Source organism: Ochlerotatus camptorhynchus, unplaced genomic scaffold (genome assembly GCF_037179485.1).
Source record: "Ochlerotatus camptorhynchus isolate MF236.1 unplaced genomic scaffold, CSIRO-AGI_Acam_v1.1 ptg000071l, whole genome shotgun sequence".
NCBI classification, from domain to species: Eukaryota; Metazoa; Arthropoda; class Insecta; order Diptera; family Culicidae; genus Ochlerotatus; species Ochlerotatus camptorhynchus.
In genome coordinates, this window is record NW_027040561.1 from 1,300,796 (window position 1) to 1,312,854 (window position 12,059).

At 38.1% G+C, this 12,059-nt stretch overlaps 1 protein-coding gene across 2 annotated transcripts in view; it reads left to right on the top strand.

Moving 5' to 3' along the window:
* The window catches only part of Epac (Exchange protein directly activated by cAMP), a 541,224-nt gene that overhangs the window by 79,117 nt on the left and 450,048 nt on the right, over positions 1 to 12,059 (top strand). The window lies entirely within an intron of this gene.

The following is a 12,059-nucleotide window of genomic DNA, read 5'->3' on the forward strand; positions in this document are numbered from 1 at the left end:
CTTACACTTACATGATGTTTTATGCATCTCCTCAACATGCTATGAAATTCACAAAACATTTCTACGTTTCTCGTTGATTTTCCGCGAAGTTCCACGGAAGAAATTTCTTGAACTTGTACGTAATTCCCTGAGCTACTTCAGGTCCATGAGGCTTCAAAAAATTGCACTGAAATTATAATATGGAGGTCCCCGAACAGTAATGTGGTTCCCTGAAATTAAATAACGTTTAACTTCTGCGAAGCTCCCCTAACTTAAATACTGTTTCCACTTCTACGTAGTTCGTAGTGATCTTTTCCAAAGTTCTCTGAATTTCTACGATTTTTTCTGATGCTCTGTGAACTTCCTAGAATTTCTACTAAGTTTCCTTGATTTCCATGATGTTCCCTGAACTTGTTCGAAGACCTTGAAATTTTACGAAGTTCCTTGAGGTTATTGAACAATTCCTGAACTCTTGGCCAATTTGTAGAGCCTGAAGACGTCTTATTTTGCTATTGACTAAATATCGATCCAGTATAATTTCTCGACATCGTTTCTTCTAGTCTAGAACATTTAGAACAGTAATCACATCGATTTTCTTTTCCTTACTGAGTATCAATATTACCGACAGCTCCAATACCTGCACCCTACCTATCGACCCATCAATTCATGGACCGGGGACTAACGGCTTCACTTCGAATTTCACATGCACACTAGTGACGCCTAGTGAGAAAATTCTGAACTTATAAGTCCACCATCCAAAATACCTGGCCACTTGAACATCTCTATCGATGCCAGCAATTTCCTTGTTGGCCATAGTCTTACGATATTGCGTTAATAGATAGTTCACATGCACGCTAGCCCTAGGCTGTAGTGAGAGGATTACCATGTAGGGGTCACTCTTATCTATGCACACTACGAAAAACTCACGTAAATTTCGGTGTTCTGACACTGACAACTATGAGCGTCACGTTTGACAAACAAATTCAAGCATAAATGCCGTATAAATCAGATCAACCAACGGGACTTTTCCCCGAGCTGCTTATGCTAGCGCCGTGCAGTGAAAGAAATCTGAACTAATGCTAACTGTGCTCTTCTCATTGAACCCGTTTCAAAAATAACCATTTTGTAGGGATCGAATGTTTTTTTTTTATTTGAGTTGAACATGTACCACTTGGACTCGCAATAAACTGAACATTGTGATATGTGTCAAAAATTAAATAGTGAATAACATGTGTTCAAGTTTCCAAATTTTAAATGTTTGTTATTATCCTATAGTAGATCCTTGATTGATGCCAATAATGCCATCTCAAATATGGCAAAAATGCCTTATACACAACATTGACTCTGTACAGCTCAAATAATGTTGAAGCTGAATCTCACAAATGACGACGCCAGCTGCACGGGCAAGCCATTATCTCGAACAAAAGATGCCAAAATTAACAACTATAGACAACCCTTTACTGCGCGTCTGATAACATGTCCATTCATTCGGAAAAGACAGTTGAAAATCGACTCGTCCATCCTGGTTGCTGCTCCACCAGTGAACTGTATTTACTTTGTCCGCCTCCTGAACCTAGTTGAGCTGAGGGACGTTGAATTTCCTGTCCAATAGAAACAGTCGACTTGACCGTAGTTGGTGCTGGTGCCGTTCGCTCGGTCATGTCTTCACTCGAAAAGGATGCCAAAGGAAATGTGGAAACCTGATTTGGCCATGTCTTCACGATGAACATTAGGGTGGGTCAACTTCACAACCCCCAACTGTTGCGATTTATATTGAGGACTCCAACAAGTTTGCCCAATATGATCGAACTTGGTTACGGAATGGATTTGCGGGAGGAGTTTCCCATACATTTTCCCATACAAACTTCATTTCTCTCCCGCAAATCCGGATCGTAACCGAATTCGTTCAAATTCAGAACCGTTTCTGGGGCCTTTAATACGCAATGAAAGAGCAGTGGGAAGCATAGGGACTTGACCCACCCTAATGTATATACCTATAGTTCTGTGCGGATGAGGAAGGAGTTTCTTTGTTTGGCTTTGGCGCGTTCTTTGATTTGGGACAGATCTCCGGGCTGGTCCATTAGCTCCCCGTTCGTTCGTACCTGCTGTTCACAATTTCGAATGGGGGAAATGGTATCTGACGATGACGAGCAGAGAGAATCGGGATTATTTTTCCCAGAATGTTTTATTTATAGACAGCTTTGTGGCCTGGCAGGCAAACCCCTTGTCGGTTTGCACTGGTTCAACACTCAGGAAATCAAATTATGGAAGGAAAATCAGAAAGCCATTGCTGCCTAGGATATTCAGATTTAGGATTTGGCGAGCTTTTGGAGAGATTTATTAACATGGCGGAAGGATGAGGGGGTCCACAATGGACCGCAAATTATGGACAATTGGTTTTATGAGGGGTCAGTGGGTGGGTGCTGGAATATGTTTTTCAAATCAATTACCAAACGATACTTGGATCAATGAATAATGTGAAACAATTTATCATTTGATTCAATTTCAAAATGCAACCATATATCTTTAGTTTTAATCGAATGGGGTACAAATGGAGTATAGTTTTGGACAGGGTTCCTTCCATTCATTTTGGCTAAAAAAATGTTTTATAAAATTATGGAATAATAAGATATTATAATAATATTTTGTTTGTGTAAGCAACCAGAAAAGATTGTGGAGTTTGTGTTTGACACATAATACCAGCCAATGTTGCTGCATGAGAGTCGCAATAAGCGATTTTGTTATTTATCTCACCCACTCTTCACTCTTCACTCTTCACGAAGAGGCGATCAGAAAATCGCTCATTGTGGCTCTGTCAAAGCTAAATTTGCAGGTTTTATATGTCAAACACAAACTTTAAAAAATTGTCTTGTTCCTTACACATACAAAATACCATCATAATATCGCATTATTCCATAATTTCCTAAAACATTTTTTTAGTCAAAATGAATGGAAGGCACCCTGGTTTTGGATGCACATTTTGATTGGTTGATTTTCAAGTTTAGGTTTTTTTTGTTTTAAATGTGTGCAAAACTACTGATCTCCAGTACGTTGTCCAATGCAAAAATGGGCTTCGGTACGACATCGTTCTTAACTTAAAGCTCATCCCACACTTGTCCGATAGCACGAAAGCAGAGAGAGAGAGAGCTTCCACCTCTTGCTCCCGATTGCTGCGCCATTCGAATCGGAAATGAGCAGAGGCACAACAGTACCGCTGTTTTATAGCTTTTCAGGTTCATGCAGAACGATGTGCAACCAAGTGGTACTCGATTATGACGACTGGGTTTGGGGAAACGTTTATTTCATGAAAACAGTGATAACATTATCATTGGTACATTTGTCAAACGTTTTTCAAGGAGAAGTATTTATATCAACAGATTTGTAGAGTTATTTCCTGTCGATTGGCGTATCTCGATTTGAATTTCATCCATAAATGACAAAGTTCCAAGCGTTCAAAACCTAACAGTATTTCACCACTCTAGTCCACAAAGACGTAGTTCTACGTAAAAACAAAAATCCACTTTGCTCCCGTGAGTAATGAATATTTATTGCGGTAGCATTCAACCCCTTCCCCCCTGAGCGCTGCTACCATTAATCATGTTTGAAATTTTATAGACAAACCTCCTCTCGCTTGTATGTACCTACGCATGCAAAATGATGTTTTGCTTATCAGACAAATTACATCGGCGAGCGTATATTTAAAGGATGCTTCTATGATACCCGAAACCACGGGCACAACCACACCGGGGCTGGGACTGGTACAGTAGATACATCGGTGGCATTAGCTCCACATTGCATTGCGGAGTCGTTTGTTTTGGCTTTATCGATGATTTGTGTTTCAATATGTGGGGGATTAATTATGCCCCATCGGTTGACTGGTGGTTGATGGAATGAGATCGTGGGTACACTGAACCAATATGACATATTCCTGTTATGTGGAGGTCTAGTAAATTTGCGCTGTAAGAAAATCCAATGAAAACGCTCTGGTTAAAAATGAGCCAGGTTAACTTTATATGAATATCTGATATAGGGGAAATGCAGGTAATGTCGGCCTATGTGTCCCTAATTTGGGCCCATACATAAATTCAGCAATCGACTAAATTTTCAATAGCAACCAAAAATATCCATTAGTAACGTCCCAATAACGCGTTCATCTAGATAAAATTGATCAATAGCAGATTTTTAGCGATGGGCCCAATCTTAGATCCATAGGCTAACATTAGAGACATTTCCCCTATTTACAATGCTGAAAAGTTGTTAGCTTTTATATGATGTTCATATGTTAAATGAAAATTTGGCAAATTATAAGAGTTAACTGAAATTGATTTCAAACCCACAAGCACAAGCTTTACTTTTCATTACAATATAATAAACATGTCATAAATCAATATAATTATAGTTTATATGGAAATCCCGTGAAATTTAATACTTGTCTTGACACATATATTTGTTTAATCTAAATTGATTGATGAGCGTTTTGGTAGAATAATTGTATAATCGAAAAATCGACGAAAAAGGTACATATATTTGATGGATTCTAAAAATAAATGCCCATGCATGAGCATGATTGACCGCCACGGTAAATCAAAAATAAAACTAATTGGCATCCACTTTCATATTATCGACTTTTGTATTGAAAAGTGTGAAAACAACATCAAGTCAGTTTGTCCTATCAAGTAAATTAATTGCATAGCAGTCCCATCCTTAAATTCAATCGTCTAGAGCTCAAGTTAGTGTTTTACTTTTTGAATTGCCATATTTTTCGCTAATATACAAAACATGCAAGCTTCATTGCAACTGATTTTATTTTGAAATTATTATCAATTAATCTACGATGATTTCACTTCGTAAATTCGATTGCCATTTTCTCAATGCCTACTTTTTCCATGTGGGACTGATATGCAATTATACTTAAGCAGAGTAGCTGATTTGGGATGCAATCCAAAGCTGTTAGTTAAGGTGTGATGCTGTCGGTATCTTCGTTCGGTTCCACTGGGCCACAGCTTTGAGATTGCACTCGTTCAAATAGCATGAAGTAAGAACAACTCTCCTGACATGGAATGTAGTGCAACGTTATGCTCGTTTTGCTAGAGTGATAAAAATACCACTGGCAAATTTATTTTGTGTTCAAGGTAATGTAAAGGGGCTTGGGTTCTCACCCACGATCTTCTACTCAGTAAGCAAAACGGTCACTCTAAGGCCTCCGTGCCCCTTACATCACAACAAGCTACGACCAACGATCGTTCATCTACGGTTACAAGAAGATATTAGCATGAAATGACATTCCTGAAAGCAGTTAACAATGTCTTCCGAACTGGATCAGCGTACGTCATATGTATTACTTTTCCGAATCGTTCCGCCGAGTTCTATTATTCACGATTTTCTACAATGGAGGCCTGGGATAGATCAACTCCGCAATGTAACGAGGCTTGGGTTCCAACCCATGATATTCTGCTCAATTTTCAAAAAACGGTTGTTCTTAAGCCACCGTGCCCTTTACAGTACCTCAATCTACGACCAACTTAACAAAAATTTATTCAAATGAAGTGAAGTCCCCGAAAGCAGTTAACATTTTTTTAAACTGGATCACACATACACCCTTTCCGAAATTACAAACTCAACATATGCATCTAATCGCAACCACTGAACTTCACACGACGCGCAAAAATCGAGATCAGTGATAATAAATTTATATGCTACCTCTGCACCCACTTGATGGCTGGATGGCTTCACACATTTTGAATTTAAACTGCACCGCCTCTGCACTCACTAGGTTCAGAAATGACTGCAAACCGGATCTTATCCAGTTCCATGACGAAAAGATGGTGTCAGTTTTTTCACCTGGCACCAGCGTTGCCAGGTCATTTTCTGAAAAATCTGGACCAGTCTAAATATAAAATCTGGATCAATCTGGAATGCTCCAAAAATTCTGTTTTTAACATAATGCAACTGAAACTAAAGTGATGTGTTAATCTCCCGTAAAAATCGGTCAGTATGATCATCTGGAATTTATTCAAAGTCTACCAGAATGTTTATGAAATCCATGTTTAAAAAATATATAAAGCCAACTTGTCTCTTCTTCTTCTTCGCATTTCAAGCTTATTGCTTATGGCATATTAGCTTATTGCGTGCTCTCAGCTTAGTGTTCTATAGATGCACTTCCACAGTTATTAATTGAGAGCTTTCGATAACTGTACCATTTTTGCATTAGTATAATTTGTGTGGCAAGTACAATCATACTCTATGCCCAGGGAGTCGAGAAATTTTCCAACCCGAAAAATTCCTAGACCGAACCGTGAATCGAACCCAGTCACCTCCAGCATTGTCTTGTTTTGTAGCTGCGCCTTTACCGACTGAGCTAAGGGAGGCTCAAAGCCAACTTGTTAGCATTGCTAAAATCATCCAAAAATTGACACAATGTTCCCAAAAAGTTTAAATATCCAATACGCAGCATTTCAAAATTGATTTAAATTTTTGGTAAAATACTGCAGAAAATATTTTTAAGATGCTATATGTTTTAAAATTTTTATTAGTTTTAAATAATTGTAATATTACTCTGCGATTGATCAGACTTACAATTTCATTTTTGACATCGTACAACTCACAACACTCGGTAGAGCAGTAGGCAATTTTATTTTAACCTAAAATTCTCCTGGCTGAAGTGAGAATCAAAACTTAACATCGTGGTTCTCACACACAGTTTACCTAAACTTCGGGTAACTCCACATGGCCATTACCAATAATTTACGCCAAAGAATAATATTATTGTATAACTAAAAAGAAAGTCTGAAAGCGTCATTTTTGACGTCTCAGGATCATGAAACGATTCTAAATTCTGGAACTTATATTTTTCCTGGGTCCCAGATCATGATTTTTTTTGTTAGTCTGAATTTACTTCATTGTTCAGAGTTCAATTTAAATCATCCTAGAATTTCATCATACTTCTATTCGGGATTCCCCGAAACTAATCTTCATAATATCCAAACTTATAACATTCTAAGAGTGCTCAACATTATCTCTTTTAATCTCTTATTAATTGCTCTCTGATTCCACAATTCCCTCAAACTGGTTAGAATTTCTAAGAATTGGCATAATTTTGTATCAAATTTTCTCTATGAAATTCCCTTAGAAAATGCTTAATAATTTCCTTCCTTTTCTTCAGAAAGACCGTCACATTCTTTTAAGACTAATCCTCTTCAGAATTCTCTAAGTACTCAAGTACTTTGCCAAAATAGTCTTGAAAGTCTCCCGGAAATTGCCAGATTTCTTGAAACTTGATAAAACCTAATCTCCATAGAAACATTAGACATAATTCCATTGAAATTATTCTCATGATTCGTATCAGCATTTTCCTTAAGTTTCATCTTCAGAATTTTCTATGAATCTTCATGCAATTGTCATCAGAATTTGCAAAAGACAATTTATACCGTCTTCACTTCAATCAAAGGTAGCACAGACTGCATACTTAGACTTCATTGTAAACTGTTTTCAGAATTATCTTAAAATTCTGAAATCTAGGGCAATTCAGAATTCTAAAGTATTGCAGACTGCTAAGGTAATAACGGGTAAGGTAATATTCACAGGTACTTTAACACTATGTTTAAAAATCTAATTAGTTATCCTCATAAATATCACGAACATACTTGAAAGTCCTGGTGGTTGTCAAGATTCAACAGCCTTGCTTATTTCTAATGCTCAATTTATTGTTTTCAATCCTGAACAGTTTTCGATTTCTCTAAATTCCAAAATTAGGAAATTCCTCCATAATGAAATACTTTGTTTTTAAATCCAAGATAAAAAAAAAAAAAAATAGTTATAGTCAAAATATAAACAAAAAACTCCAAATAAAAAAATCCAGGCTCCATATTTTGAAAAATTTGAAGATTTTTTACAGCCAATAATGTTAAGAAAATGTCTCAACCCAGTGCAGAATGTTGTAACAATTCCATGTATTATGTAGCAATAATGTCCAACGTTGATGGCCTTTAGTAATTAAAATAGTAAGTTTGATTTTAAAAAATCTGGGAAAATCTGGAACATATTTAAAAAATCTGGAAATAAACGTGATCTGTCTGTGTATCTGGCAAGACGACTGAAAATTTGTAAAATCCAGATAAATCTGGAATACTGGCAACGCTGCCTGGCACAGAGGCTTACACATGTTGCACTAGATTTGTAGTCGGTCCAAAACATTTCCAATTCACACACTACATCTTTTTGCTACTTTTCACACTTTTTTCTTATGCGTATATTCATGCACACTTTTCTGCTCATATTTTCGGATGACTTTTTTTTATTTTCGCTTAATCTTATTTTTTTTTCACACACTCACGCACTCTGCAGTGCAGTGTAAACTCATGCACCTCTTGCCAACAGCACAGCCATGTTTTGCAGGGCATTTGGTTTATTAATTAAAATAATATCAATACACTCTCCCCCCGAAGAACACGAACTCGGTCTACACGAATTCCATTTACGTTGGTCTCGAATGATTCCGTTTACGCGAGGGAATCGCGTAAATGGAGTACACGTAGCATATGGGATTTGACCTAATAGGGACCATCATGGGATATCTCGCGATCCTCTACATATAGGAGGTTACTGTCTTTGGCAAAGTTGTTCAGTAGATTAGGACCTAATGGTTGGTGAACAGAAGTTTGGAATTTTCTCACTACGCGGCGCTGCCTTTCAAGCTCAAAGTTCAAACTCAAGGCAAGGATTTCAAGATTTCACGTAAAATAGGAAATCATCAATACATTTACACTAGCGCCACGTTGTGAGAAAATACCAGAATTCTGTCCACCAACCATTAGTTCATGATCCACTGAACAACTTTGCCGAAAGCAGCGATCTCCTAAATGGAAAGAATTTTAAGATATCGACAAAGACTAGGAAATCACTATTACATGCACACTAGCACCGCGTAGTGAGAAAATTCCAAACTTCTCTCCACAAATCATTAGGTCTTGATCCACTGAACAATTTCGCCCGTGACAGCAACTTTCTAGATGGCAAGGATTTTAAGATATAACACAAACAACGATATCACAAATTTATGCACACTAGCGCCCAGTGATGGAAATCAAGCTAGCATGATCCGATTTCCAGTTTGTCGTAAACTGTACAGATCGTGATGTGTACAAACTACGACCAAAAATTAGTCCTCTTCCACCTTAAAAATACGTTATTGCATAGGCAACTCACAGATAACAAATACATTGTTAGATTAAGAGCTTGCTCAGAGAAGTGAGTTACCCCTTTCGCTTATTATATCCACAAATCGCAACATGTGCTTATTTGCTGGCTGGCAGCCATGCTTTTGATGCTATCATCTGCTCTTGTCTCTCTGCTTCCAACACGATTTTCCGTCCCTTTCCACCATGTATACGTCAGGCGGGCCGTATTTAAATAAGGCCCGTGATCTTGCCTACTGTCAAACGTATAGGATTGATATGGGGTTGCCAGCCTCCTGGTCGCATTCTTTGACAGTTTGGGGTTACAGAGCAGTAGCGAATTTGTTTATTCCCAGGTCAGTGCAAACCCGGACTTTTTGTCAGTGCGAAAATCGACTCGTGCCAGGTTATAAAAACAAACTTGATACCCAATCAGGGTTGGAATTGGATAATAAACAAATTCGCAAGCATCAGCAGATAGGGGCTGACCATCGGTAGGGGAGAACAGCCCATAATGCACCCCTGGGGTAAAATGGCCCCGTGCGGTTTTTCGTTGCTTTCCCATTACTAATTCTGGAAATATCATGTGCCAGAATGTTAGTTCAAGCACTGAACTAGCAATGATGATTGTTAAATACACGAAAAACAGCGCAAGGCCATTTTACCCCAGGACTGCGTTTTTCACTGCACCGAAAGGACCAATTCCGTCAACGCGAATACATGCGTCTTTCCTAATTCACAGACTGAAAAAAGCAAAAAAAAAAAAATTCATGATCATTATGGCAATGATCAAGATTTAATCACGGTTGTTCATCAGTTGTACATAATCCGAACAACTTCTTGTACTCAGCTGTACGCATTGGATCTATAATTTGTAGAGTGCACTCACAACAAGCCTTGCGTAGTATAAATATCGTGAGTGCACACAGTAATGATGTTGTTATCGCCTTGCTCTCTTGAGATCTTGGTAACTCACTGTTCGAAATGCTCTCTGCGTATTAGTGTTAATAGTCAGATTGCATCGCTAGCTTATGATGATGCTAATAAATCTTATCGCAGGTGTGTATTCATTGATCGCTAGAAACGATTTATTGACATCACTGCTAGCGCCGCGTAGTGAGAAAATTTCAAACCTCTGTCCACCAACAATAAGGTCTTGATCCATTGAACAACTTCGTCCAAGAAAGCAACTTTCTAGATGGCAATGATTTCAAGATATCACACAAACAAGGATATCACAAATTCATGTGCACTAGCGCCACGTAGTGAAAAAATTCCGAGCTTCTGTCCACCAAAGATAAGGTCGACTGAACAACTTCACCGAAGAAAACAACCTCCTAGATGGAAATGTTTCAAGATATCTCAAAAACAAGGGCATCATTAATTCATGCACACTAGCGCCGCGTAGAATGAAAATTCCAAACTTCTGTCCACCAACCTTTAGGTCTTGATCTACTGAACAACTTTGCCCAAAACAGTAACCTTCTATATGTCCAGGATCGCGAGATATTCCATGTTAGTCCCTATTAGGTCAAATCCCATATGTTACATGTACTCTATTTACGCGAATTCGATTTACGCGGTACGTAATACTTGCGCTCTTCGGGGGGAGAGTGTAAAAGGTTCACTGACACTGCCATCCGATTCTCGACCCGAAAAATGACACATCGAGACGCCGCGGCAATCAAAAAGCAAATTACTTCGGGACAATATTCATATAAATCTTATTGAACGCTAACGTCGAGCCAAGGAATGTCCTGTACTAAGTATGTGAAATTACAATCGCAGCTGCAGCTTTTAAATGATATTCCAATGGAATCTATCAATCATCACACACAATGAATAAACCTTCTGACATAGCTTTGTTATATGGTGGATTCAATAAACCGTACATGCCGATTTGTTTCAGTGTAAGGTTCGTTGATGCGCGCATAATTAATTAACAATGTTATTCAAAATTGATGTTATTCATTACTGTACTAATGTGAGGCTGAAAATTCCGAATTAGTTTTACTCTGATAACCAGCAGAATTAATGTTCGTTCACTGACAACAGCTTTTGGCGTAGAATTCCATTAGTAGGAGGTAAAAATTTAATTATTTGTTCGATAGTGATTTTAGGCATTGGTTGCCAACTAACCGCAGGCAGATAATTATAATATATTATAAATCGAATGAATTTTTCAAATGAACCAGAGGGCATTAATTGCTCCGTAGCGTAGGTAGATCACCTTTGCGTGGTACGTTACGGGATTTAAGATCTACCACTTCGAACTCTGGTCCAAAGCTCTTCTTGTTGATGGTTATGAACCTTGGTTTTGAGATTGGGTACAAAAAAAGGTTTGGACCAGGGCTCCGAGGCTTTAACTCTTTAACACAAATGTTGTACGCTGTTTTGACATTACTCATGAAATTGGGTAGGAGTGCACTGTAATGCAGCAAACGTGAAGTTCCAGTTTCATTGTTGTATGTCTTGTGAGAGTTGATATTTATGCCTTGGAAATTTTAATCAGGTGGTATTAACAACATTCAATACGAAACTTACGATTTTAAATTGGCTCACTACTTGTCTAGCTTATTGGTCCCAAGCAAACGAGTAACGTACCCCATTCTAGTCGAAATTCTAGTACTGCACAATGTTTGTTTTGATTCGCTATGAAAGTTTGACAGATAAAATGAGGGGTTAGTGGATTTTCGAGGGGTGAATCGATTAGCTTGGGACCGAAGAGAGTACCAGAGCTGAGCCAAAAAGTTGAGCACGTTATTTCGGGTCCTTCTAGTCTTAGAGTTACCTCTATGATACTAAGATTGATCAGAAATAAGCTTTCCACAGCGATTCATCTTCAGAACGCTAAAAAAAAAATGCACACACTTATTTTGCGCCAACTTTTTTTCTCAGTGTGCCTAC